Source organism: Podarcis pityusensis (genome assembly GCF_964106645.2).
Source record: "Podarcis pityusensis genome assembly, chromosome: 3".
Lineage (NCBI taxonomy): Eukaryota > Metazoa > Chordata > Lepidosauria > Squamata > Lacertidae > Podarcis > Podarcis pityusensis.
The window spans coordinates 40180526-40207465 of NC_138026.1; the positions used below are offsets into that span (position 1 = coordinate 40180526).

Below are 26940 nucleotides of genomic sequence, written 5' to 3' on the forward strand. Positions count from 1 at the left end.
CAGTGTGACTTGAGGAAGTTTGATTTGAGAAAAATCCATGTTTTCCCCCAGACCCTAATGTCAGAGTGCATGGAATTTGGTTTGCACAAAGGAAAACTTGTTATGTCAGAACTATTATGTGAAAAAATATGCTTCATTTGCTTGATCATTTCATGAAATATGGAAATGTTCCCTGGGTGATTCTGCAAAACAGTATAGCAGATGTTGAAGTCATGATTACTAAGTGTCCTGTGCTCTTGTACATTCAGAAACAGCTGCCATACCTGCTCATATTAGACAGATGCGAGAAAAGCTTTCCACCTAGCATAAAAACACTGCTTGTTGACATATGGCCTGATCCTATGCAGTGCCACTCTGTGAAATAAGCACATAGGCTGAAGCATGGAGGATTTCATGGCGGACATTACAGTGTTGCAAGGCAATGGCGGATGTTACTTTGGCTGTTACTTTGGATATTACTTCTGGTTCTGAACATGAGCCACAGAGCAGCGGGGGGGGGGGGGCATCGCAGCACCACGGACAGCTCCTAATGAACAACTTGATCTGACATCATCTGGGACCAGGCTGAAGCCTTTTATGCATCGACATCTGAAACCCATTCTCAGGCTCTGCCCCCTTCCTTGAAAAGCGGCAGTCCTTCAAGGGGCAGGCTTCTATCCTGGAGCCCAACACCCCATTGTCCTTCTAGGTGTTTGTGCCAGGCACATTGTCTACCTTGTCCTCTACCTCTATAGAGTGTGATGTCCTTGGCATCTCACCAACGTGGTTTCAGGGACTGCACTCTCTCATCCAGGTTCAGGAGTGGTGTGGGATGGTTCCTCAGGCTTGCCCTAGCCAATGTGATGTTCAGTGTCAGGGACTAAACAAATGGTAGCTGCAAGTCATCCTAGAAATGGGGACCCAAGGTGTTACATTCATGGCACAATATTAACCATATCTACTCAGAAGTATGCCCTATCCACTAGTCGATTCAGTGGGGCTTTCTTCCTGGTAAGTACAGCCTGGATGGAAGCCTTAGTTCCAAATGATTTCTGTACCTAAGAACACTTGAATCCTGACTCTCCATGACACGTCCATCAATGAAAAGGAGTGTGCTTTTATGTTTCAAAATAATGGTGGGAATAAATGGGGCTTATGTCCTCTTATTTTACTTTTGCATAATCCCCTTTGCTATGCCCTGCTCACAGAGTTTGCTTCAAGTCTTCAGTCTGTTTATATAAGCACCTTGTTAAAACATGATAAAGTTGGCTCCCAGTCAGCCATTTCTGAACAATTTGTTTTCAATCGGTTATGATGACAGGGAAATCAAAATATTTCCTGACCAGGAGGGTGGGTAGTTTATCATACCACCAAAACATTACATTTCAAAGTAAGATCAACTGCATTCCTAATTAATCTGAATGCCCTTTCCTCAAACAGTCTGCAGTGTTGTTTGCTCTGTGGTTTAAGGAAGCTGGCAACTGGGTCATTATTGGATTACCCTATTACGTTCACTTTTAATTAACATTTGGAGGAAATCTGATAACAGTAGAAGAAAAAGCTGCCATTATATGAGCCACTGAACTGCTTAGTTTCTTATCTATAATAGCTGTGTTTGGGTTGTTTGGGTTCTCTCTCTCTCTGTATGTGTGTATATATATATATATATATATATATATATATATATATATATTCCAGATTCCCCCCACTATGGTAAAATAGGGGAAAAGGGAATTTGTGCTTTGATTAAACGTAGGCTGTTTCATTGCCGACAAAAACATTGTTTTGTGATTTATTTTTTTAAAAGTATCTAATTTATATTCATTCACAGTATTTTACAGCCCATTCAAAAGCAAAGAAAAATAATGAAATATGAAAGCTTGTGCTAAGTGAACCACTTTGCCGCTAAGGTAACTTAGCCTGGTGGAAGCCAACTTGCTATGGAAGTACTTGAAGGACTGAGGGTAACACTATTCAGTTTTTGAAGGCCAGACTTTTTTAATTGTTAAAAATAAAATAGACTATTACAGCGTGAGCCCTTTGTGCAACATAAGGAAAGGTTCAGCGGATATGAAACTTGATCAGAGCTGCAACTGAAGGACTCATGTGCCTATGGACGTATAATGCTATGCTATGCTATGGTACATAGAGCTCTGGGACATTGTGTTACAGAATCACATAGCAGCCTGCAGACTTGTACCACTTGATTGCAGCCTTTGGCCACAAACCAGATTGGAGCATATGTGCAGAGTCCTTTTATGTATATCCTCCTCAACAGCTAGCCCCACTTCCACTAGGGTCAAATCTGGCCATTTGAGAGGTACTCCTTTTCATTGTTGTTGTTGTTTAGTCGTTTAGTCATGTCTGACTCTTCGTGACCCCATGGACCAGAGCATGCCAGGCACTCCTATCTTCCACTGCCTCCCGCAGTTTGGTCAGACTCATGTTTGTGGCTTCGAGAACCCTGTCCAACCATCTTGTCCTCTGTCGTCCCCTTCTCCTTGTGCCCTCAATCTTTCCCAACATCAGGGTCTTTTCCAGGGAGTCTTCTCTTCTTATGAGGTGGCCAAAGTATTGGAGCCTCAGCTTCATGCATGAGTTTGACCAAACTGCGGGAGGCAGTGGAAGACAGGAGTGCCTGGCATGCTCTGGTCCATGGGGTCACGAAGAGTCGGACACGACTAAACGACTAAACAACAACAACAACAACAACAACAACAAACAAGATCCTGTGACTGGATCTCCAAACATGACATCTTCCCACTACCAAAAATGGGGAGAGGAGTGAGACCCTGCCAGCCAGTTTGTTACCAGGCCATGTAATAAATCAGTGTTTTAGTGTGGCAGCGCCTGCACTCTTGACACCAGGCAGGAGGAGTCTCTGCTGTACTTTCTTCAGGGCCTGCTTAAAACATTTTTGTTTAGGCAAGTCTATCCAGACGCCTAGATATGGGTGTGTTTTAATCTCTTTTTAGTCTACTGTTGATTTTAATTACCTTATCTACACGAATGTAAGGCACACATATGTTGGGTAAATTGCTTTGTGAAAATTAGGGTGCACATTAGATCTGATGGTGCATTTACATTCGCCAGCAAATACTTATTTGGTTTCAAGGTTTTTGAAAATTGAGGTGCTCATTAGATTGGATGGGACATTAGATTCATGTAAATACGGTAACCTTTGTTTATAATTACTTGCTTTTAACTGTTTTTATCGATAATTTTAGTATTTCTTGTAAACTACTTAGAGGTTTTCTTGTAGTCAAGTGGTATATGACTATTGTTAAATAAGTGAATTAAGAAGAGAATGGCTGAAATCAAAACAGGTGGGGTTTTTTATATAAAAAAAACACTTGTCCTGGTAGACTTTGAAGACGCAGTATCACTGTAGAGAGGGACCCCTGCTTGCATGGACCGAAGGAGTGTGAGGGGCAACATCCAAGGCATATTCTTCTGCCACCCAGCTCTCTTGGCATATTGGCTGCTCATTTGTATATGAGTTGTATCTTTTTTGATCTGAGCAGGATACCGTTTGTCATGTCCTGATTTGCCAGGTGCCATCCCAAGGCAAAGTGAATTGCGAAAAATTCTACACGGGATGAATAAAGCCTTTTGTTTCCTCAAAGGATTTTCAAAAAGTGACCTTTACTCTCAGATGTGGACATCTTGTCATTTCAATTCCAGCAATTACGTTAATGTGCCAAGGGAAGCTGAGTCTCAACGTGAAACAAACATTCTCCAGTACACATGAATAGCCTGTTAAGTCACACTTCCGTTCCACCACCGGTGACTCAAACAGAACACAAAATATTGCATATTTGTAATTGTCTAAGTGAAACGAGATTGTGGACATCCTCTTCAGTGAAATCCATCAAACATTTATTGTTGCAATAAAACAGAGAGCAGGAGAGAGAGAGAGAGGAAGAAGGGATTAATGGCCCATATGCACCAACGAATTCTTCCTCTCTTGAATTCTTAATCTATGTTATACTGCACATGTTTATGTCATATGAATGTCACTGTGTCTTGTCAACTTCATAATGCACACGGCTGCAGCATTTATGCTGGTTCTCTGTTCACCATGCATGGTTTTGCGTGAATTGTCCACACACATGAGAAATAGCCACCATTTTGTATATTACTGTAAAAAATCGCAGTATGGGTTCAGAAGTGAGGTGCAGTACTTCAGTTTCTCCCCAAGGCAAATGAATCAGATATCCTGTTTGCTACGAAGGAGTAAAAGGCTATTGGCTGTCCAAATGACTATAAAACAGTCTGAGAGATGTTCATTAGATCTTTTACAATATCATGCAGGAAGTAGATACACCTTCTGGACAGCAGAGTGCTGCTTCTGTGCCCCCAGAAAGGGATGCCTTGCTTGGCAGTGCCATCACCCTATGAAGTCTGAGGAACAGCAGACACTTTCTCTAATCAGATTAATTTCCTCGCTTTGTAGTGCCTTTTGTTTTGTTAAAGCAAAGTAACATTGCTTTTTAAAAACACATATGAAGTTTTCAACTACAGTCATGCCTTGGATCTCAAACACCTTGGCTCCCAAACAAATCAGCTCCTGAATGATCAAAACCTGGAAGTGAGTGTTCCAGTTTCCGAACGATTTTCAGAAGCCAAATGTCTGGTGTGGCTTCCGTGGCTTCTGATTGGCTGAAGGATGCTCCAGCAGCCAATTGGAAGCTGCTCCTTGGTTTTTGAACAGTTCCGGGAGTCGAACGGACTCCCAGAATGCATTCTGTTTGAGAACCAAGGTACCACTGTATTTTAAAAATCTTCCCTTGCTATGTTTTAACAACAACAACAACAAAACATCCTGAGCTCTGCAGACAGCATTTGAGACAGCTTCACTTCTTGGAAAGTCCATTGGGCTAGAGAAACACAGAGATACAGGAAAGGTAGACCTGTGTTGGTACAGAATCAATAGAGCAACAGAGTGACACAAACTTTTGTGGACCCATGATCTAACTTGAGGAGCGGGGGAGATTCTTGCATTTGGAATTGGCAGAAGGGAAAGCACACTGAAGTGTCCTAATTTGCCTTAGTATTTGGCTCCCACAAAAAGCCAATGCACACCCCATGTAATTATTAGTATAAATAAATGAATCCACATGCTTTTAGGTGTCCATTTGAAAAAAGAAAAAAACAATTATGTGTATGCCTTAAAAAGTAATAATATGCGAAGCGATTTTCAGTGCACCAGTGCAGACTTTAAAGACTGCATCTGTTCAAAGGACCCAGAAATGTGCATCCAACAAATCATTAAAATGCAATGAGTATTAAATCTCTTTGGAGAGAAAGTGACAGAGCTTTCCCATTTGGAGATCTTCCTGGGAGGCAATATAATTTCCCCATTCCTTTTGAAATGGGAGAAAGGTTCCTTTCTGGGCCCTGGTATGATCTTCCTTCATCTCCAAATGCCTGGTGTGATTGGAAAAAAGTGTAAAGCATGCATAACTTTCAAATGATGCATATGAATGAAGTGCTAAAGCAGGCTTCTGCTTTACTCTGGCTACTCATTCCCTAACAGGTGCCAAACGGAGCTGGGGAGCTCATATTTGAGTAAGCTGGAAAAAAAAATCTCATCCAAGACAAGTAGACCTCACTTTGTATTTATTATTTCCCTACGCTAGTCCACCTCTTTAGTCAACATGTAATAGCCAAGTCTAACAGTCTGCATTTTGACATATTTACAGAGAAGATTGGCAGCCAAATCAACCTTGCTATCTCCCCATCCCAAGATGGAATGACAAAAAGCTCACCGAACAGAGGCATTTAGTTTTATCTGGGAATGGAGAAGGCCAGGATCTTACACGTTTTGCAAATATAGTCAGCTCCGGTTTATAAGTAATTCCTGACAAGCAAGCAACACATAATTTGCCTGAATTATGTCCTTGTATACGGTGGGTGACTAAACTAAATTCTCATATAAATCTATGCTGTCTTTTCTAAAACCTTTTCAGTAAATGCAATGTTCTTGCTAGGAGTGGCCAAATTCATCAAAGCTGAGCCCAAAATCCATGTAGTTTTTATTAGCAGGCTTCCGAGCAGTTTTATGTCCCATGTATTTCAATGGGAAAGACTTCAGCACATCCTTAACTCTCCTGTTGAAATTAATGGGGCTTAGAAGTGTGCAGCTCGTGGCCTATGTGGTCACAGACCAAAGAAGGACAGCGCCTGCCATTTGTCTCCCTCCCTCTGCTGGCACCGTTCCCACCTTTAACCACACTTGCTGTTGCCACTTCTTGCTCTCTGCCTCCAGCCAGGCCTCTGATACACTACAGGGATTACATCTGGTCACTGAAAGCCAACAGGAAATTTATTAGAACTGCCAGGAAGTCTGCTGGCTGGCCCGAAAATGATTTGTTTTCAGAAATTCTACAAAATGTTCCTTTTGTAACTTTTTTTTTTTTTGCTGTTGAATATTCTTCAGATATTGTTTCTGTGCCCAGATAGTCGCTGACATATTGCTTCACTGTCCCTAGGTAGAAATAAGCTTCAGAGAGAGAGTGCTTATCTAGACTGGGTTCCTTTCAGCAAGAAGGGTCACTGGAGAGCTGCAGCAGTTTTTCATGCTTGGATTTACTGTATTCAAAAATATGGAAGGTAAGCATGGCAGAGGCACATAGCACTGCTGTCCACAACAAATCCTGCCAAAATCAGAAGTCCTTTCCCAAGCTCTAAGCTGGCCCTCTGCTCTTTCTTAATTCACACATTAAGTAGGAGAAACACATTACAAAATTCAGAGAGGTCTGAATTTTAAAGGATTGGGGCACTTTTTCAGGAAGGGTGAATTTGGCAAATCTGCATAAAAATACAAGCTAAATTAATTTCCATGCCATCCCTATGCCTTCAGCAAAAAAAGAAGAAGAAAAAGGGGTCTGGCCTTCCACAGGTGTTTCATTTCCTGGCCATTGCCTGTAATGTGCATAGAAAACTACCTTGTCCGATATACTCTCTTGGCTAAACTTCCAAACTTTTAAAAGTCTGGTGGCCTGAAAGTTCTTTCTTATTTACAGCTACAGGGCAGAACGAAGTGTAAACATTTTAAAACAATAACTTAAAGAAGCATTATTTAAATTGAGCATATTTCCTTAGCTTCAGCATCGTCTAGTTATTTAAGAACTGCTTAAGGTTTAATTTCTTCTGCAACATGCTTTCTTTTTCCATCCCACTGTTCATCATGGGTCAAAGTCTAACTGCACATTTCAGCTGGATTGCACAGTTTAGGGGAAACCTTCCCTTCATGCCATCTCTGGCAATTTCCAGGTGCTCTGGTGGGCTCTGATGTGGCTCTGTTTGAACCTGAAGGCTTGTGGCTTTGGACACCTTGATGAAAACACCTCTAAGCATTAGACTGCTAAATGCTCAGAGCGAAGGACAGAAATTGGAACATGCTGGTTTTTTTATTGCATGCTTCCTCTCAGCAACCAGTATTCTCAGTTTTGGATGACAGGATTTTGGTTGACCCAATCAAGTTGATATTATATTCCTATGTAAAGACTGGGATCCTAATCTGTGTTACCTTAGAAGTTTCTAGTAAGCTTGGGAAATCAGGAAGAAACTTCAGCCTCATAAAGGATAGGACAGCACATGAGCTTCTTGTACTGCCAGTTTGATTCTTCCATGCATTAGTGTGCATTCTGAAGTGGTGGGAGTCATTCTCATTGGCTCCAGCCATACTCTAATGACTACAACATACTTTCCTCTGTTGTGGAACCAGCCTGAAAATGGGGGATGATTCTCTACCATGAGCAGAAGCTGAATGTTGCATACAACTGCAGAAGAAAGTTGGACAAGCCCAATGCCATCATATACTGCCATAAGCAAGGAGAACAAAATGGCGCACACAGCCAGTGGTAGTGCACACTAGCCATTAGAGCTCCATTGTATGGGAAGATGGAAGTCTCTGTGCTGACACTGCTAAAAATCAAATGCCAGAATAGTTTTGGTCTGCAATTGGGTTTACCCTTTCATACCTGCATCAGCTGAAATTTAGTATACTGAAATACAAAATTATACAAATGTATAATAATAATAATAATAATAATAATAATAATAATACAATCCCATTCATTTTTACTTAGAATGAAATCTTAATGTATTAAATTGGGCTTACTCCCAATAAATATGTTCAGGACTGCAGCCTGAATGGTGCAGCAAGATCTTTTAAAGCATTTTCCATAGCAGGGAATTAGCATTTGGTTTCTGTTTCAGGCATGTGTGTATGTTTGACTGCATACAATTTAGGATCCATTTCAGGAAGCAAAAAGCTGAAACTATTATTATTATTATTATTATTATTATTATTATTATTATATTTTGTATACCACCCTATACCTGCAGGTCTCAGGACGATTTACAGGACAAAATAACAATATAAAAACACAAAATACATAATAAAAACAAAAACAAGAACAACCCAGTAAACCCCACCAAACACATTTTGAAAGGGCATTGAATCGAAAACACATCTGTTTTTTTATTATTTATTTTTAGGTTAATCCTCCTGTCTCACTATCTTCTCTTTCTTCTGTTGCACTTGCATTGTTTGCAAAGTTAGTCACATTCAGAGTTTACCCATTGAAATTAATGGCTATAACTAACTAAGATCCTTTAATTTCAATGGGTCTACTTCTGAGTAGAAGCTAATTGGAGCCAACCCGTTGTGAGTCTAAGAGGTACTGAAATGGAAGGACTAAGCTCCATAATTAGAGCTGTGTGACAATTACTTTGAACATTTTAGGAAGTCCCACCAACCCTATGCAAACTGGCAGGAAGTGACATATACACCCTCCTAACAGTGACTGGCCCAACTGGCTGGCAGTGCTTCCAGTCATGTCAAAAACCACTTTGGCTGTACCCTAAATCTGTAGTCAATGGGAACAGATCTACCAGCTTTCGATTACAATGGTGCTGGAAATGAACAGGTAGCTCTACCCAGTATTAAAAAAACCCGGTTTGCTTATATTACTGCATAATCTTCCCTAATCTCCACTTGAAGAAAGGAAAAAGAACACATCAGCAAACAGTATAATACAATTCTAAATGATTAATTTCTGATTCTGAGCTGTAACAGGAAGGAAGTTGAAGAGGACTGTGGCTGTGTGTGGGTGGGTGGACAAATATTATCTAGCACCTGCCTATGGGATGACCTTGCAATCAAACAGCATTAATCCTTGCTGTCCTGATTATAATATAGTTTGAAAAAATAACAGTAGTGCTGGAGGGTCATCTTTGGTAGTAGAATGAATAATGGTTGGCGTCAGCTGTACACCTGCAGCTGGTCGTTTCCTTTCAAATGTCAGAGTTCCTCTTCTTTCATGGGTGTCATAACGTGAAAGGTTGCAACAGCAGTGCTTTAACATATTGCAGTGCTTTGTAATGGACATTAGACTGACATTGTTTTCCCCCTCCAAATATTATAAATAATCAAATGCCAGAATCATTCATTTTTATAGATGCAATGTCATTTTTTAAATGATTGGCATGACGTAGGTTTTTTGGAATTATCCTTTGGGGCAGATCATGCAAAGTCATTAAAACTGGCTGTGCGTACAACTCCTTGGCCTTACTCGGCCTTACTCTGCTAAAAGATCACACTAATTAATGGATCCCCCTAAGCCATTTGGTTACTGTATTCTGGCAGACATGTGTATGAAACCGCACAGACCAACAGAAGCCTAGGCAGGCAAAGTGATTAATTAAACACTTCATTGCAGGGATCACCAACCTATTTAGGCCTGTGGATGTTTTTGGATTTTTGAGGAAGTGCTGCTGGTCACTTCTATTCCTCATAGAGAGACAGAAATAGTGCACACACAGATTTAACTTTTCTAAAGGACCTTTATCAAAAGTGGTTATAGTAGAATTAATCAAAGTTTTGAAAAGCACATAGAGCTGGAAGAGGAAATAGTAATCCAAGTTACAGATACATTCTTGTGGTTGTTATTACTACTACTACTACCCCAATCACTGCTACCACTACTGTTATATTTATTTAATAAATTAATTAATATAAATATGTTATGTTGGTCACATCTTCTAAAACACATTATCATCATCATCATTATAAAACACATCATCATCATCATTATAAAACACATTATCATCATCATCATCATCATCATCATCATCATCATGTCTTTCCCACAGATAAAACAGAACAAGCTAAAAACATAGAAAAGGTGTAATTAAACACTAATAGAATTAAAATAGTATAAAAAATCCATTAAACACAGGCAAAGCAAGCTCTTTGGCAGACTTATTGAAGCTCAGGCCTATTAAAACACAAATAGTGTAATGTTAATTGGAGTGTGATGGACGGACCTTGGGTCTGCCTCTTGAAGACCCAGAAGCGATCAGACCCAGGTGGTGTGTCATCCATTCTGGAGGCAGTTAAAAGTTAGAGCCTGACAGTTAAACTGTCAGATGGAGCTTAGAAAGTGCCTAGGCAGGGCTTAGGCAGGGCAAACCAGATGACTAGCCTGAGGGGAAAGTAAAGACCCTAGAAGGGACTGGGAGTGCTTTACTGTCTTAGCAGAACAAAACAGCCATTCTAGGAGGCAACAGTTTATTCAGAAGCAGGTTAAAGTGAGAGATTTAAGTAAAGTTTTTAATTATCTCTGTGAAAAGTTTTGACTGAAACACAATGTTGTTCCTTATCAGAGTCATCATTAAGCTGGAACCCTCAATGAGTGTGTTTAGATACCTCTCAAGTGTTACTGACAAGGAAATGTCTAAATCTTAAAATGCCCAAATCCAGTCATGTTAACTAGCTCCCTCCTTTCTTGAGGGAGGTTGCCACATGGAGTTCAGATAGCACTAGGCAAAGCACAAAATTTGAAGTAACAGAGCTTACAAATGTAACTTTGGTTACTACAGAATTCCCCAATCACGCAATACATAAATTGTGTGATTAGCTATCATGTGGTGCAAAGGTGGGTAGCCTCAGGCCCAGTATGGGTGTCAAATGTGGCCCCCGGCACATCTCTTTGGCCCTCAGGACTCTTCCCAGGCCATTCCCATCCCTAGGCCATTTTTCTCCCTGGGCTGTATCCCTCACCAGCACTGCATACCCTTCTTGAGTGCTTTTCTGTGGTAGGACTGTGTCCTTGAACTGTGACCATTTTAGTTATTTATTTCATAACATCTATACGCCGCTTGATTGTCAAAGAACCTCAAGGCCTCTTGCTTGCTTTGGAAGACGTTCTTAGAGGGTGTGTGCGTGCGTGTAGAAAAATCTGACTTTGTGTGACCAGAATATAGCCTGCTGCACAGAACTAAGAATCATGTTCATTGCTATGCCAACTTTTGCCTTTGACTCCGCCCACCACAGCCATGTGACCCTTGAAATTTTTTCCCCACACAGGAGCGTGGTCCTTGGGAACTTGTGAGAGTCAGAAGGTGTGAGTCATTTGTGCTGTGGCATATGGAGAGGTGAGTTTTAAGGCAGGGTCTTAGTAACTCCTCCCTCCTTGCATGTCAATTAGTATTAGGGTGGAGGGGGGGCTTCTATTGGTGGAGGAGGCACTAACAGGAATTGCATGCTCCTCTTCTGTCTGGAAGGCGTTTGCTGCAAATTCAGATGGGGCACAAGCTTCTGTCCTTTCTCTTTTGCTTTTTAAAATTATTATTATTGAAAGCTATCTCTGTGGTATTACAGCTTAATGTGCTTGACCACACATTTCTTCCTTATCTCTGTCTTTCTCTGACTCATCTCACATATATAGATGGTTTTGTGTTGAATAGCAAAATATTTCAAGGAAGGGGGCTAAAATGTTTAAAATAACTTTCTGTCTGTTTCCCTCATACACACACACACAAAGTATGCTCCTTTTTTAGCCAGCCTTTATATGATTTGCCATTGACTAGATCTTCCCAATTTCCATTTCCATTTCTCCATCAAACATTCATGATGAAAAATTGCTTCCTACTGAGTATCCATTAGTTACTGACGCTGAGGCTAATAAGCAAACTGTGAGTGCACTAGATAGCAAATTGAAATGAGTCACAAAATACACTTAGCATGCCTTTCCTGTTGGTGGTGGTGCGTCATTGGTAGAATGCTTGTTCCTTAACAACACGCATATAAAGATCAGCAACATGGCCTTTTTAAAAAAAGCACACACACAACGCACAATGGTCAACAGAACCTCCATTAACAAGGCTAACTGATTTGTTTATTCTCAAATGAATAATCTCAGTACAGGATGAACCATATCAGATATTACTTTTTACCTAAGATGTTTTCAAGGTCTGCCTACAAATATACAGTAGTTGTGTGAATGCAATGGGTATCATAAAGTTATGGTCACCTGGGAATAAGAATTCATTGTAGTTCTCTGCTGAATGCAGTCCAGACCTACGGTGCTAGCTTTGTTTTTTATGCAATAGCCTTTAGGTTATAATCCTGGGCACAATACTGAGAAGCAAGACTGAATGCATAGTGGATCAATCAAAATGGAGAATGAGGTGAAAAACCAACTTAATATTTAAGACTAGGAATGGGGAAGAAATTTGACTTGGTTCACATTTAAAGGGGAAGCTATGCACCTAATTCATAATTTCCATTACAATGCAAGGACTGAAACACAATTATTGGTTGAACTTGAGAGTTCAATGAAGTTTGCAATGCAATTCAGCAAAGTAATAAGTACAAAAATGCAGAATAAAACACACACAAAATCTGAAAGTAACTTAGAACAATGTGTTGTACTGTGGAGAAATTGGGTTGCTCAAAATAAAAATAAAAATGGGTATATTGGGCAGAATTGCATGCAAAAGTGTACATTAGAGGAAAATCCATGCAAAAATGCTGGTTAAGTTTCATGATACTTAAAAAATAAAATAAAATGCAAACTCATGTGGAAATGTGAAGAACTGAACTTCTCCACTGGAAAAATGAGAAATGGAGAGGTAGAAAAATTGTCCTATTTGCCAATCCCTACTTTGGGTAAATGTGTTGCAGACTTGGCTGTAATTTATTACTTGGAAACTTAGTGATGGTTGGAGTCATTTAACCCTAATCATCCCCTTCCTAAACACATTTGTCCAGATGTTTGTGGTATTCCCACTGTCACTGAACAGATGATTGTCAAGAAGGAAAAGGGGATTCTGCCGGGAACCTCTGACCCCTCTGGACGACACGCTTCAGGCCAGCGGTGTCAGGTAGAGGGGAAGGAGGGGGCTTCAGCTCCCCCAATATTTTTGGGCAGGGGGCAGCACCCCCCATATTGAGGGGGCCGGCCACCCCCTGCTGGGCACCCTCTGCATGCCCCAGCCCCAACCTCCACCTGGCAGCCCAGGGGCCAGGCAGTGGCTGGGATGAGCGCAGGAGATATTTGCTTTGCTCGTTCCAGCCACAGCCCAGCAGCCTGGCAGCCCGGCGGGGGCTGGGACGAGCCTCCGCGCATCCCACCCTTGCCCACCACACGCTGGGTGGCATCATATGATGCATCACATGACACATCACATGATCACGCCCCCTCAAGGGGCAAGTTTAGGCTACCTCATATTACACCCTGCACATTTCTGCAAAGCAACTTCTTACATCTATAGTCATGGCAAACCACTTCAGGAAAGCCTTTTGCCCCATTCAAATTACTATTCACTTGACTGTGGTGCTCAGATGCAGTCTCAAGAATGTTATGTATAACTATGCCCCTTTTTAACTTGAATTCAAGTCCTATAGATTTTCTCTGGATGCAAGCATACCCATCTTCCCATTATATCAACATAACACCCCGTATATGGCTGTAATATGGACTGCATTGACTTCTTCTTCAGGCTTCAATGTGTTTAGACTGCAGTCTTAATAAACTTCTTTTTCTCTTATCTATGTATCATTAAGAAGCAATGACACCTTTATTGCTTTTTGCAACTCAGAAGCATTATGATTTATCATAGTTCAGTGTTGGGCTTTGTGATGTTTGCTCTTTAGTTTCTTACACCATGCTAATTGCAGGGGGAACTGGAGCAAAGCACATTTGCCTTCTTTTATAGTGGCAGTGGCTAGGTAGAGCCTCTTAATATTCAACAAGGAACAGATGGGTGAAGCAAAATATACTGATTAGTATCTCATGGAAAAGAAAATCCGTGTGCATGCAAACAATGCCTCTGTGTGCCATCTGTATGATCTAAATTTGTGGGAAGTCATGAGTGCTAAGAAAATGAAGCATTTTCCCATGAATAGAACCTGGATTGAGATTTGAATATGCATCAAGGAGAAAATGTATAATTTCCAACATCTATTGTAATCAACCAAAAAAGCATGCTGCAATGTCTTTGAATGTACTTTTTACCCCTGTGACCTGAAATGCCTACCCTGTAAAAGAATTGGTTTTCCTTTTCCAACTGGAATTGTAGATTGTAGGAGATGTAGAAAACTCTCCACTCCTACCCCATAGCACCTTAAGAGTATTTATTTTATTTAAAAGCAACTATAAGCATTTTAATGAGGGTGAAAGAGGAGAGTGCAAAATATGGTCTGAAGCTCAACATCAAAAAAACGAAGATCATGGCCACTGGGCCCATCACCTCCTGGCAAATAAAAGGAGAAGAAATGGAGGCAGTGAGAGATTTTACTTTCTTGGGCTCCATGAACACTGCAGATGGTGACAGCAGTCACGAAATTAAAAGACACCTGCCTAGCAATGACAAACCTAGACAGCATCTTAAAAAGCAGAGACATCACCTTGCCAACAAAGGTCCGTATAGTTAAAGCTATGGTTTTCCCAGTAGTGATGTATGGAAGTGAGAGCTGGACCATAAAGAAGACTGATCGCCAAAGAATTGATGCTTTTGAATTATGCTGCTGGAGGAGACTCTTGAGAGTCCCATGGACTGCAAGAAGAACAAACCTATCCATTCTTAAGGAAATCAGCCCTGAGTGCTCACTGGAAGGACAGATCATGAAGCTGAGGCACCAATACTTTGGCCACCTCATGAGAAGAGAAGACTCCTTGGAAAAGACCCTGATGTTGGGAAAGATTGAGGGCACAAGCAGAAGGGGACGACAGAGGACGAGATGGTTGGATAGTGTTCTCGCAGCTACCAGCATGATTTTGACCAAACTGCAGGAGGCAGTGGAAGACAAGAGGGCCTGGCGTCCATGGGGTCACGAAGCGTCGGACATGACTAAATGACTAAACAACAAGAACAACATAAACATTTCAATATCTCTAAGCTGTAGTAGTGGCACAGTGGTGGAACTCTGAGAATCTCTTTGCTCAGAATTGTTCTACTAACCTTCCTACATCAGTGGTAGCAGCTTAGAACCATGTGGAATTGGTTGCATGCCTGTGTGAATGGTATATTTAACGCTTCTGCCCCACAGGATCTAACAAGTGCCCCTTACCACCACTATATTTTAATCAGTGGACCACTTAAATGAAGCTTTGATTGATTAATAGGTGGGTACAAATTTCAATCCATGAGTTAAGGGAACACTTTGAGGCTACTTTAGTTTTCATGTGTCATTGGGTACATTTGGGCATCACAGTATACCATAAACCATGGCTTACTGTGAATGAGCAGGGTGTGGCATATGATGTCCAATAGCCAGCACGGTGTAGTGGTTAAGAGCGGTGGACTCGTAATCTGGTGAACTGGGTTCACTTCCCCGCTCCTCCACATGCAGCTGCTGGGTGACTTTGGGCTAGTCACACTTCTCTGAAGTATCTCAGCCTCACTCACCTCACAGAGTGTCTGTTGTGGGGGAGGAAGGGAAAGGAGATTGTTAGCCGCTTTGAGACTCCTTGGGGGGGGGGTGAAAGGTGGGATATCAAGTCCGAACTTCTCCTCCTCCTCTTCTTCTCTTCTTCTTCTAGCTCCCATTGGCTCCCACAACCCTTGGCTTACCATGATGTCCAAAGCAGCACTTGTGGTTTGTTTCACTCGACCCACAATCAAGAAGCCAAGAACAAACCTTGGCTTCAGATCATGGTTTGTTTGGAGAGAACCAAATCCATTAGCACCTTTTTCAGCTGCCAAGATAAGTGAAGTGTTGTGGTATGTTGCTCCCACTCATGCTAGTGAAGAAGCACTGTTGAGTAATCAGGCTGCATGCACTTGAACACTGCTGATACACAGTAAACCAAGGACTATATGATCTGAAAACAGAGATGATGTATGTGCTTTCGTAACCCATGAATTATTATTATTTAAATAACAGCTTGTCATGCCATCCAAACCTGACAAACAGTGGTTAATATTAACTCTGGTTCATTTGAAGCAAGCCAACTTCAAACTTTGGCTTATGAAGTTGGCATGCTTCAAAGAACTATAGTTAAGATGAACCACAATTAAGGGTTCAGATTTAATGCTTACCTGTGATTAATCAAAATCAGAATGAGAAGCTTCCACACTCTTCCTTGTGGCCATCCCTGAAGGAGGAGAGGGGAGAACAAGGCTCACCTTGGCTCATTTTCTTCATGCTAAACTATCATTTAACAAGGTGTTGAAATGCAGGTATAGTAAGTAACTTAAGAACAATGGATGAGCTTCAAATGGGAATATTAGCCTCATTCTCCATTGTTGAAACTTAACATTTCATGCACTATAGCAAAATGGCTTTCATTGGGGTTATTATTTTTTAAAAGTTTATGGCAAGTAACAATACTCCTGAACTCCTTGCCTCTGCTTATGGTAATAATGGGCAGCCAGTTTTATGTATTTTAAATAGGATATACATGTCCTGTATATGTTTAAGTACTGGTGCTTGTTGTTGCTGTTACATAGGATCATATTATTATTATTTTGGGTCATACGTGGATACAAAAATGCTAAGAAATGTGAAAACGAAAGAAAAATGCTCCGCAAACAGTTTTTGCTCTCAGGAACGTTAATGTACGTTGCTCTAAATGAAGAATCTGGTTTGTTCTAATTTTAGTTAACACTTAGTTAACATCTGAAGCATTTTTAACATTTGTTCACCTCTCCCAGAGGGCCACATGATATGCTTACAGCTCTTTGCCAGGAAATTTCATGAGAGACTAGGTCTGCAGCAGAGCCCATTTCTAGCCCACATTTATATACTTCTGTTTCCAACTCATGTGTCCGGCCAGGTCATTGGACAGGAAGATGATGTTGGCTGGAGGTTTCTGGGAGGCATCCTGCTACTGTTTTCATAATAACCCACAACCCTTGCAGCACTGCCAGTGGAGTTCCCAGCTGTAAGCAGCTGCAGAATTGGAACAATGTAGGCAACTATGCTGAAAACTAATATATATTTAGCAATTGCACTGGTGATGTTGAAGCTGTGGCCCTTCGGATATTGCCGATACACAGCTCTCATTATTCCTGACCGTTGGCTGGGGTGTAATGGGAGTTGAAGTCCAACAATATCTAGAGGGCCACAGAGTCCCCATCCATGGGTTACACTGAATTGAGTGACAAAACACTTTGGTTTAGCTGTTCGTGAGCTGCTGAAATGCCTTTAGCAGTTCTGAAGGGCAGCAACCAAGAAATCTCTCTGCAGCAGTCTGAATTTGACAAAGGTAAGCATAAGATGGTGCTCTTGATTGACTTTTTAGAAATTGTAATGGGACATAGGAGTGAAAGCTGTCTCTCAACAGCGGCCATTTGGGGTTATAGCCAGCACCTTTATTTGAACCTTGGTGATATAGCAGGTATATTTGTGATGTAGATGAATTATGCATCTGGTGATCTGCCACTATACTATTCACAAGTGGATATTCACAAGATTACAAATACATAATGAACAGTACCCACAAAATATGCTGATCTCTAGTGATAACGGAAGGCCATTTTTCTCTGTCTCTCACAAGTTTTGCAAACCACCATTTGTTTCAAAGTGCCCAGTCACTAAACAAGGTAAGGTTTGGGACCAAAGGGTAAAGGGTGACTAACAATTTGTAACAACAACAACAACAACAACAACAACAACAACACCCTGGGTAAGCTCTAGAGTCTAAGGCATCAGGATAGGGGTCAGATGGAAGAACTGGGTGTTGCCAGTATACAGTACAGGCAAATGGCAATTATCCATGCTATGTAGCCCAGTGGCCTCATTGAATGAATATGGGATGGAATGAAGACCTTGATGACCTCAGCAGAGGGATTAATGAGCAACTGACTCATCAATATTTTGGGGGGTGTTGCTTGCAGCTAGAAATAGGAGAACAGTTACCTGGACACCTGCCAGATCTTGTAATAATGACATCAGTGCATGTGGCACCTTCATCATGTAGTTTCTGTCATATGCTGAAGATGTGTCTCTTCGCTGTGTTGACAACTAAGACACATGTTTTCAGGACCCATTTCCTGTGACTGTAAATTGTTTTTTTTAATAGATTTTACATTGTTGTAACTTGTCCTGGGACCTGATGGTGAAGGACAGGTAATAAATTGAAATAATAATAATAATAATAATAATAATAATAATAATACAGTGTGTAGACCCAATAATATGTGTGTTGACCCAATTTTGGGATTGGTAATAGTGAAACTATTCACATCAATGAACTGTAGCAGGGATGCAGAACAATATTAGCAGAGTCTGAAGCAGTGGGAAAGTTTGCACAAGAATTTCCAGTGCTCTGGGGGAATATTTTAACAAGTCACATGAATTGACTAGACTAGAGGGAAAATCAAGGTTGGAAGAGAACACAGCATTTTAGGATAATGAACTTGTGCTACCAAGACCTCTTGTCCTTACATATGATTTGGGAAAGTGTGATGTCTTGAAGATGACTCACGGAATATGGATTTTGAATAATCTTTAAGTAATTTCTCACAGACGTAAAATACATTTTCATCAGGAAAAGGGACACAGAGGCAGATGTAATCATCATGATTAGGAGCTTCTTCTTCTTCTTCTTCTTCTTCTTCTTCTTCTTCTTCTTCTTCTCCTTCTTCTTCTTCTTCTTCTTCTTCACACCACCAAGTTCTACTGGAGCTCATTAAACTGTGATGAGCAGACCAACAAGGATGTCGCTGCAGCAGAAGAATAATGCTCTGCTTGTTAAGGGGGGGGGGGGAACATGGCAGTTAATAAACCCACACTAAAAAGCAAGTTTTGTTCCAATGGCTCTCAACATTCAGTCAAGTATATTTTTTAAAAAATCAACTGCTGATTCCTGTTGGAAAAAATATATACAAATGCTGCTTTGAAGAGAGGATTATGCAGGATTCAACTTGTTTTGTTAATTAATTTTCCCTAGGTAACAGCAGAAAATCACTGGTAGGGAACTTTTAGTAAACTAAGAGCACAGACCATTAAGACTGGATTAAATTTAGATTTTAAACCCACATGATTCTCGGCCTGCCTCCCTCCTCTTCTGCATCATGTTGACTCACAAATCTTTTTTTTAAAAATCCCTTCCAGGAGTGAACAGCCAAGAACAAAAGTAACACCCCCCCTTTTCTTGGTTCCTTGTTCTTTACAATGAAACGTATAAATTGACAAGATGGACATGATGTACATATAAAATGACAGTAGGTCATTTAGTGCCATTGCACATATTTCAAACTATGACCTTGTAATTAATAAAACCGGCTTGCACCTGATTTTGAGCTGCTGTTATTTGGATTAATTAAGAAAATGAAAACAAACCTTTGGACCAGAAAATGGCATCCTACTGAAAGATTAGTAGCATTCACTGAAGATTAATATGGGATGGAAAGTGAAGTTCCTACAGAGAACAAAAATGAGGATATTTTCGAACAAAATTCTCCCATAAACCAGACAGTCTTTGTGAATGTACTAACAACGCCATCTTATTACTTGTCTCACTAGCAAATCAGTGGCTCATGAGCTACAGCAACACCAGTGATTCTTTCCCATTATGGTGGTGTGCCTGGGTGGTGTCAGGCCGCTGTAATAATAATAAAATTTTATTTATATCCCGCCCTCCCCAGCCAAAGCCGGGCTCAGAGCGGCTAACAACAGTAAAAGTAACACAGTTTACATAAGAAACTTGCATGGCTGGTTGCCAAGAACATACAAAGACAAGGAAAAGTTTCTTACCGTCCGCTTTTTATTCAATATTTACAGAGAGAGGCCTGGCCATTCCTCTGATTTAGAAGTTTTTTGTTTGTTTGTTTCATTTGCTTAACAAACAAAACAAAACAAAACAAAACAATACCCCAACTAATTTTCAATGGACGGCTTGCAATAAAAAACACATAACAATAATTCATTTACAAGACAACAATATAAACAATTTCAATGCAGCAGACAATAAAATGATAAAAAACTCTATATGTAAAATATATATGAAATAAAATGTTTATATGTAAAAAATGTAATAAAATGAAATAATAAAAATGAAACGCAGAATGAAATTGCATGAACCTTTTCCCCACGGTGAGAGCAGGATTATACCCTTCTGACAACAATGCACCTGCTAGCAATGCCTTGTGGTAGCCATGGATTCAGCCTCAATGTGAAAGGTGGGCTATGTGTGATGTAAACAGAGTACAAATGGCAGCATGTGTGGGTGTGCAAGAGTCCAGAGTCATCAACACCACATACGGACAGGACACATTGTGGCTAGTGTGTGAACGGGCCTTAAAATCCAACAATGACAGATCATATGGCAGGCAATCTATCCCGCAGTACTGTCCAGACGAGAATATTTTGTGTCTGTTATTTGGGCTGGAAATTGCTAGAAACTCACAAAGTTGCATAATTCATCGGAAATGGTTTTTCTTTCATATTTAAATTCCCAAATATGTATGTGCGGCAGCCTCCTTGCAAAGCTAGACAGGAAGTCTGGGGAAGCCCAACATACCTCTCCACACCTATTAGCTGCTCATCTGAGGTTCAGTCCCCTAATAAAAAGACCAGTGTCTGCTCAACTTTTCAAAATTGTATTTATCCAGACAAATATTGATTCTGTGTTTTGACAGGCTACCTGGAAGGGCGGAAATGAAGTAATCTGCAAATCCGAGTTGACCTGAGAATGTTTGATTGCTCGATTAACAGGCGTCTCAAAGGCATTCAAGCAAAGTTAAAGTTATCACCAGTATTCCCGCATGCGCTCGACTACATTTTTCCAAAGCAGAACTTTATAAGATGCCAAATGTAAAGCTATGACTCAAATCCTAAAATACTAATAGCTGCTCTCATACACATCAAAGAAAACATATAACCCAGGAAACCTTTGGCTTCCCAAACATTTTCTATAATTTCAGACACAAATATGACATTTATAGTTTGGCCAAACAAGTATTTCCTAATTAGTAAAGTCAATTACCATTACATATTCCTCACCCTGCCACCCCTCCTGCAAAACCTGGCATTACTGCAAAAAGAAAGGCAGTGTGCAGCAGTTATTCCATATCCTGAAGCTTCCTGGCACCATGCACATTTCATTTATGGGGCTGTTGACTGTTTGCTACATGGCAATGGTATTAGTCACCATCACATGAGGTTCCATTTTCAGAAGTGGTCTAGAGTTAAAGAATTCATTCTGCTTCCTAAAGAAAACCCCTCACTGTCCCCTCACTGACCTAAATCTGTGCGTTGCTATCACCCTGCAACCTTAGCCCAAGTTTACTGACAACTGTGGCATTTTCCTTTGAGATGTCATACTGTATATACCCACCTACAGCCAAGTAGAGCTCGGGTGAAAAAGTTATAAGAGAGCATGTGTGTTTATTCAGCTGGTGGGAAACTGAAAACAGGACTCAATGATTAATCATATAAAGATTGGAATGATGGGTGGCTGGATAAAAAGGTAGTTTGAAACAAATGGTTTGAAATCACACAGAAGAATAATTGGTTTCTCTGCCTGCTATTACCAGTGCCTGTAGGTGGAGAAAAACAATCTGGCAAAGGCTGTTCGTTGATAGAAATCTAAAATTTCTATTATAAGTCAAGCATAAAGCAAGCAAAGAATTTATTGCATATGGGTTGGGTCCAGATTCGCCATGTGTGGAACTCTGTTGATGGGACTAGGGCTGGCGTTGAGGCTCGCTATCGTTGCCCACCCTGCAGCCGGGAACCCGCTGAGAAGAACTCCTTTGACTTGCCCCTCCTCTTCCCCACTGCATTATGCTTGTTCACCTGCCTCTTGCTCTGGGCTGCAGTGGGAAGATAAAACTGCCACTGCCTGTGCTCCCATTGACTCTATCAGAGAAGTAAGCAGGTGGTAGCAACACTGAGGCCAATGAACAGCAGCAGCTGCCAACAATGGCAGCAAGGAAGTAGCCTCACTTGTCAACTCTTGGCAGAGGATGGGGAAAGTGATTTTCACCAATTTCTCTTTTCTTCCATACTTCCCCAAATCTGAAGCTCTGGAGGTGGAATGGAGGACTGCAGAGGGAAGAGGGGATTGGTGAATATCCCCTTTCTTCTTCTTCCTCCAATGCAGCTGCATAGCGTGGGTTGCCAGTGCCCGGGGATGCATGGAGGGAGGGAAACAAACAGAGTATGCATGCACATTCAACTGCCTGACAGCATCTGCGTCACCCAGATCGGAGCTGCAGAGATAAGAAAAGAAGAGTTGTTCCATTGTGTGCAGAGCTTTCTTCCTGGTTCGCATGGAACTGCTCCAATGGGAGTGTCTGCTGCATCTCAGTGCCTTCTTCCATTTGCTGAGCAGCAAATCTGTCTCCAACATTTTACATGGATGGATGGATAGTTGAATGGATAGATAGACAGATTTATGGCTATGTATCACACCTTGTCCAAAGCCATTTTTTTCAGTTCCCACAGTTTTACATGTAAGCCCATGGCCATTTCCTCACATTTAAGTGCTATTCCTTCCAACTATCCATTTTTCTAATATACGTATTTTTTAAATAAAAAAAAATTTTGCTTTTTTTATATTTTTCTGAAAGTAAAGTAAAGTAAAGTAAAGTAAAGTAAAGTAAAGTAAAGTAAAGTAAAGTAAAGTAAAGTAAAGTAAAGTAAAGCATAGACAAATCCAGGCACAAGGAGTTATAAAGGACACCATTTTAAAATGTACATGGAGGCGGGTGGCTACCTTCGTTTAGCTGATGCTAAATGTCTGTGGTGGCATCATGGTTGCTTCATTCTGTACTAAACACTTCCTTGCTAGAGAAAAGAGTCTCAAGGTTAGGCTGTAAAAAGAGTCTTCAGGGTCTTCTCATTTTCCTACCCAAAGGAAAGCATGGTGTGGATTCAATTTATTCACCAAACAGTCTTTCGGAAATTGTTGTTGTTGTTTAGTCGTTTAGTTGTGTCCGACTCTTCGTGACCCCATGGACCAGAGCACGCCAGGCACTCCTGTCTTCCACTGCCTCCCGCAGTTTGGTCAAACTCATGCTGGTAGCTTCGAGAACACTGTCCAACCATCTCGTCCTCTGTCGTCCCCTTCTCCTTGTGCCCTCCATCTTTCCCAACATCAGGGTCTTTTCCAGGGAGTCTTCTCTTCTCATGAGGTGGCCAAAGTATTGGTGCCTCAGCTTCAGGATCTGTCCTTCCATTGAGCACTCAGGGCTGATTTCCTTAAGAATGGATAGGTTAGACCTTCTTTCAGTCCATGGGACTCTCAAGAGTCTCCTCCAGCACCATAATTCAAAAGCATCAATTCTTCGTCGATCAGCCTTCTTTTTCGGAAATTAGGAACCATCAATCCTTTGTTCATGGATGGCTTGGTTTCAGGGGTGCCATCTCATTCTCAGGATTGTGGGTGCCCGCCACCACAATGCAGACGTGTGACATCACAGGCACACACCTCTTTCTCCTCCTACCCACAGCCAGCAAGTCTGAGCCGCCCCCTCGGGAAAAAGGTGCCTTGTTTGCTGGCTACGAAGGGCGGAGCTGAACTGCTTCTCTCTCGGAGGCAGCATCACTGCCGCCTGCCAGTTTTTCTCATTGACTTTGTGGGTGCCCTGCCCCCATAATTATATTATTGGGAGTGCCCAAGCACCTGCAGCCTCCTGGAGTTGACTCCTATGCTTGGTTTCACCCCAGAATGCTCCTTCCCTTTCTCTGTTGTACCATATTCAAAAGAAAGCAAGCAAAAAGGAAATAAATCCTTCTTCTTCTATTGGTTTTTTGCAAGCAGAAGGACACTCCACTTCAGACTGCTTAACAGGCTGTATTAGCACTGGACCAAATCCCATCACTTGCTAATGATGTCAGCAGGATCTTTCTCTGCTGGATGATAGCCGAGTTTTTTTCTTTATTTTTTTGCAGGCTCTTGTGAGCTCATTTTTCCAGGATTTGAATTTCCAGACAAATACTCTGTCCAGCTCCATTCCTAATGTCATCATCTTATACTTTTGAGAAATAAAGTTCGGGCCAAGGACACATTCTTCATTATCTTCAAGGGAATCCATTTTGCCTGTCTGCACATAAATCTGAGCAGCTCCATTAACTTGTGCCTGGGTTTACATGATGACTCTTGTTCATGTTTCTCGTTCTGGATGGGAAGCTGCAGCAATTGGTCCCTCACTGGTGTTCTTCTAGCTGAAATATATTTATATATATGCCAAATGTGCTATCATAAGTAGGGACAGACAACTGTCAATTTTGGTTTTCCTCAGTTACTCATTTTCCTAGTCACAAATTCAGTCCTCCACATTGCTGAAGCAATTTGCAACTTTAATTTTTGAAGATCCTTGTGAAAATTCACCAGTATGAATTTCTCCTAATATATACATTTTTGTATTCAGTTTTCATTAATATATATATTTTTGCAAGCACATTTATCTCATATAATACATGTTATTTCCACTAATGTATGCATTTGTAGATGTGCTTTCCCTCAAATATTTGCATTTCTTTTTTACACCTTGTTTGGTTGGGCAACTTTAGTACAAAAAAGAGAAGTGTTAATTTCAAATGATAATTGTGTTCCAGTCCCTGTATTGATTCAAAACATGTAAATTAAGTAGTTTCAAATTAATACGCAAATAAAATTACATTTCTCCCTCATCCCTAAGACAGGAAGGGAAATAGTTTCCAAATGCTCAGAGGCAGCCATTGCTAAGTCCTGGCCAACAAAAGGATGTGGAAGACCATATTTCTTAAAAATATCTATCTGCTGTTTTTATAGTCCTGCTGGAAGCTTCTCATGAAGACAGCTAGCATGACTGAGATCTCCAGTACACACAAAGGACAGAGGAAAAATAACAATGATAGGGCTGCTCCCCTGGAAATTATTTCAAATGGCATGATCTGCAAACCTCCACTCTTATATTTAAGCTACTTCAGTTTACTAGAAGATTGAGGAAGCTGTTGCCGTCCAGATATTGCAGGACTACAACGCTCATCATCCCTGGCCATTGGTCATGCAAGCTGGGGCTGATAGGAGTTGTAGTCCAGCAACATCTAGAGGACCACTAGTTCCCCACCCCTGGTTTGCAGTTAACTATTGTAAAGTACAAGTAGGCCAGCTCAGCACTTCCAGTGTGGTGTAGTGGTTAAGAGTGGTAGTCTCGTAATCTGGTGAACCGGGTTCGCTTCCCCGCTCCTCCACATGCAGCTGCTGGGTGACCTTGGGCTAGTCACACTTCTCTGAAGTCTCTCAGCCCCACTCACCTCACAGAGTATTTGTTGTGGGGGAGGAAGGGAAAGGAGAATGTAAGCCGCTTTGAGACTCCTTCGGGTAGTGATAAAGCGGGATATCAAATCCAAACTCCTCCTCCTCCTCCTCCTCCTCCTCCTCCTCCACCTCCTCCTCCTCTTCTTCTTCTGTCATTCTGGACATCTGTCAGATGTGGTCATCTGCTAGTCTGCAACAGGCAATAAGAATGATAGTGATTATATCAGCTGTAATAGACAATAATATACTACAGTGGAAGCTCGGGTTGTGAATGTGATCCTTGCGGGATGCACGTTCGCAACCTGCAGCACTCACAACCTGCAGTGGCACATCTGCGCACGAGCGGGTTGCGATTTGGTGCTTCTGTGCATGAGCAAAGATCGATTTAGCGCTTCTGCACACGCATGCGCGACTGCTGAAACCCGGAAGTAACCTGTTCCGGTACTTCCAGGTTTCGGCGGCTCATGACTGTAATTTCCAATTACAGTGGTACCTCGGGTTACATACACTTCAGGTTACAGACACTTCAGGTTACAGATTCCACTAACCCAGAAATAGTACCTCGGGTTAAGAACTTTGCTTCAGGAAGAGAACAGAAATCGTGCTCTGGCGGTGCGGTGGCAGCGGAAGGCCCCATTAGCTAAAGTGGTGCTTCAGGTTAAGAACAGTTTCAGGTTAAGAACGGACCTCCGGAACAAATTAAGTTCTTAACTTGAGGTACCACTGTATCATGATGATACAGGGTAAATGTCCCATGGTGTTTCATCATTGATGGATTTGTTTTCCAAATTGCAGAAATGAGGTTTATAATATGTTAAACTCAGAAGAACAGAAATCTTTCAAAGCTTTCTCTATTTCAAAATTTAAAGGTCCTTTTCATAATGCACATTTGAAAATATCTATTCACTAAGGCCAGTTCTTGATTTGAAGCATCTATTAAACTGTTTGTGTTGAGTCATTTCTCCAAGAAATTCAAGATGGTATTCCTTTTTATTCAGAAAACAACTCTATTGTATTTTGATTTGTTAAAGGCGAAAGGAGAAGTCAGGCAATTTTCATGAATACTTCCATCATCATTGAAAAGTGTCCCTTTTGGCTGTGTGTGTACTGCTGTGGAATTGATGGAACATTCAGGATGCATTGTTCTGAATTGGCTATACCCCCACTAAATGAGCTTCATTTGCCCTCAGCGATAGCAGCACTGGTTACCCACATTTAATAAAAATGTGTTATTAGGCAAAATAATGCAGACATGTATATTATATAATTTGTTTAGTCATTTAGTCGTGTCTGACTCTTTGTGACCCCATGGACCAATACTATATATATATATTATATTATTAGGCAAAATATGCAGACATGTATATTAGAAGAAATTTGCAATAAAATGCTGGCAAATTTTCAAGAGAACTCTTTTTAAAATGGAAACTGATGAGGGAATGTGCAGAATCAAATTTAAGACTGGGAA

General features: G+C 41.0%; 1 long non-coding RNA gene across 1 annotated transcript in view; it reads left to right on the forward strand.

Annotated features, from left to right (window-relative positions):
- The first annotated feature begins 753 nt into the window (after positions 1 to 753).
- Positions 754 to 26940, forward strand: part of LOC308473410 — a 48876-nt gene continuing 22689 nt past the window's right edge. The window contains exons 1-3 of the long non-coding RNA XR_013984076.1: positions 754 to 880; positions 10236 to 10581; positions 11360 to 11427. This is a non-coding gene — a long non-coding RNA (uncharacterized lncRNA). The remainder of the gene's footprint in view (positions 881 to 10235; positions 10582 to 11359; positions 11428 to 26940) is intronic.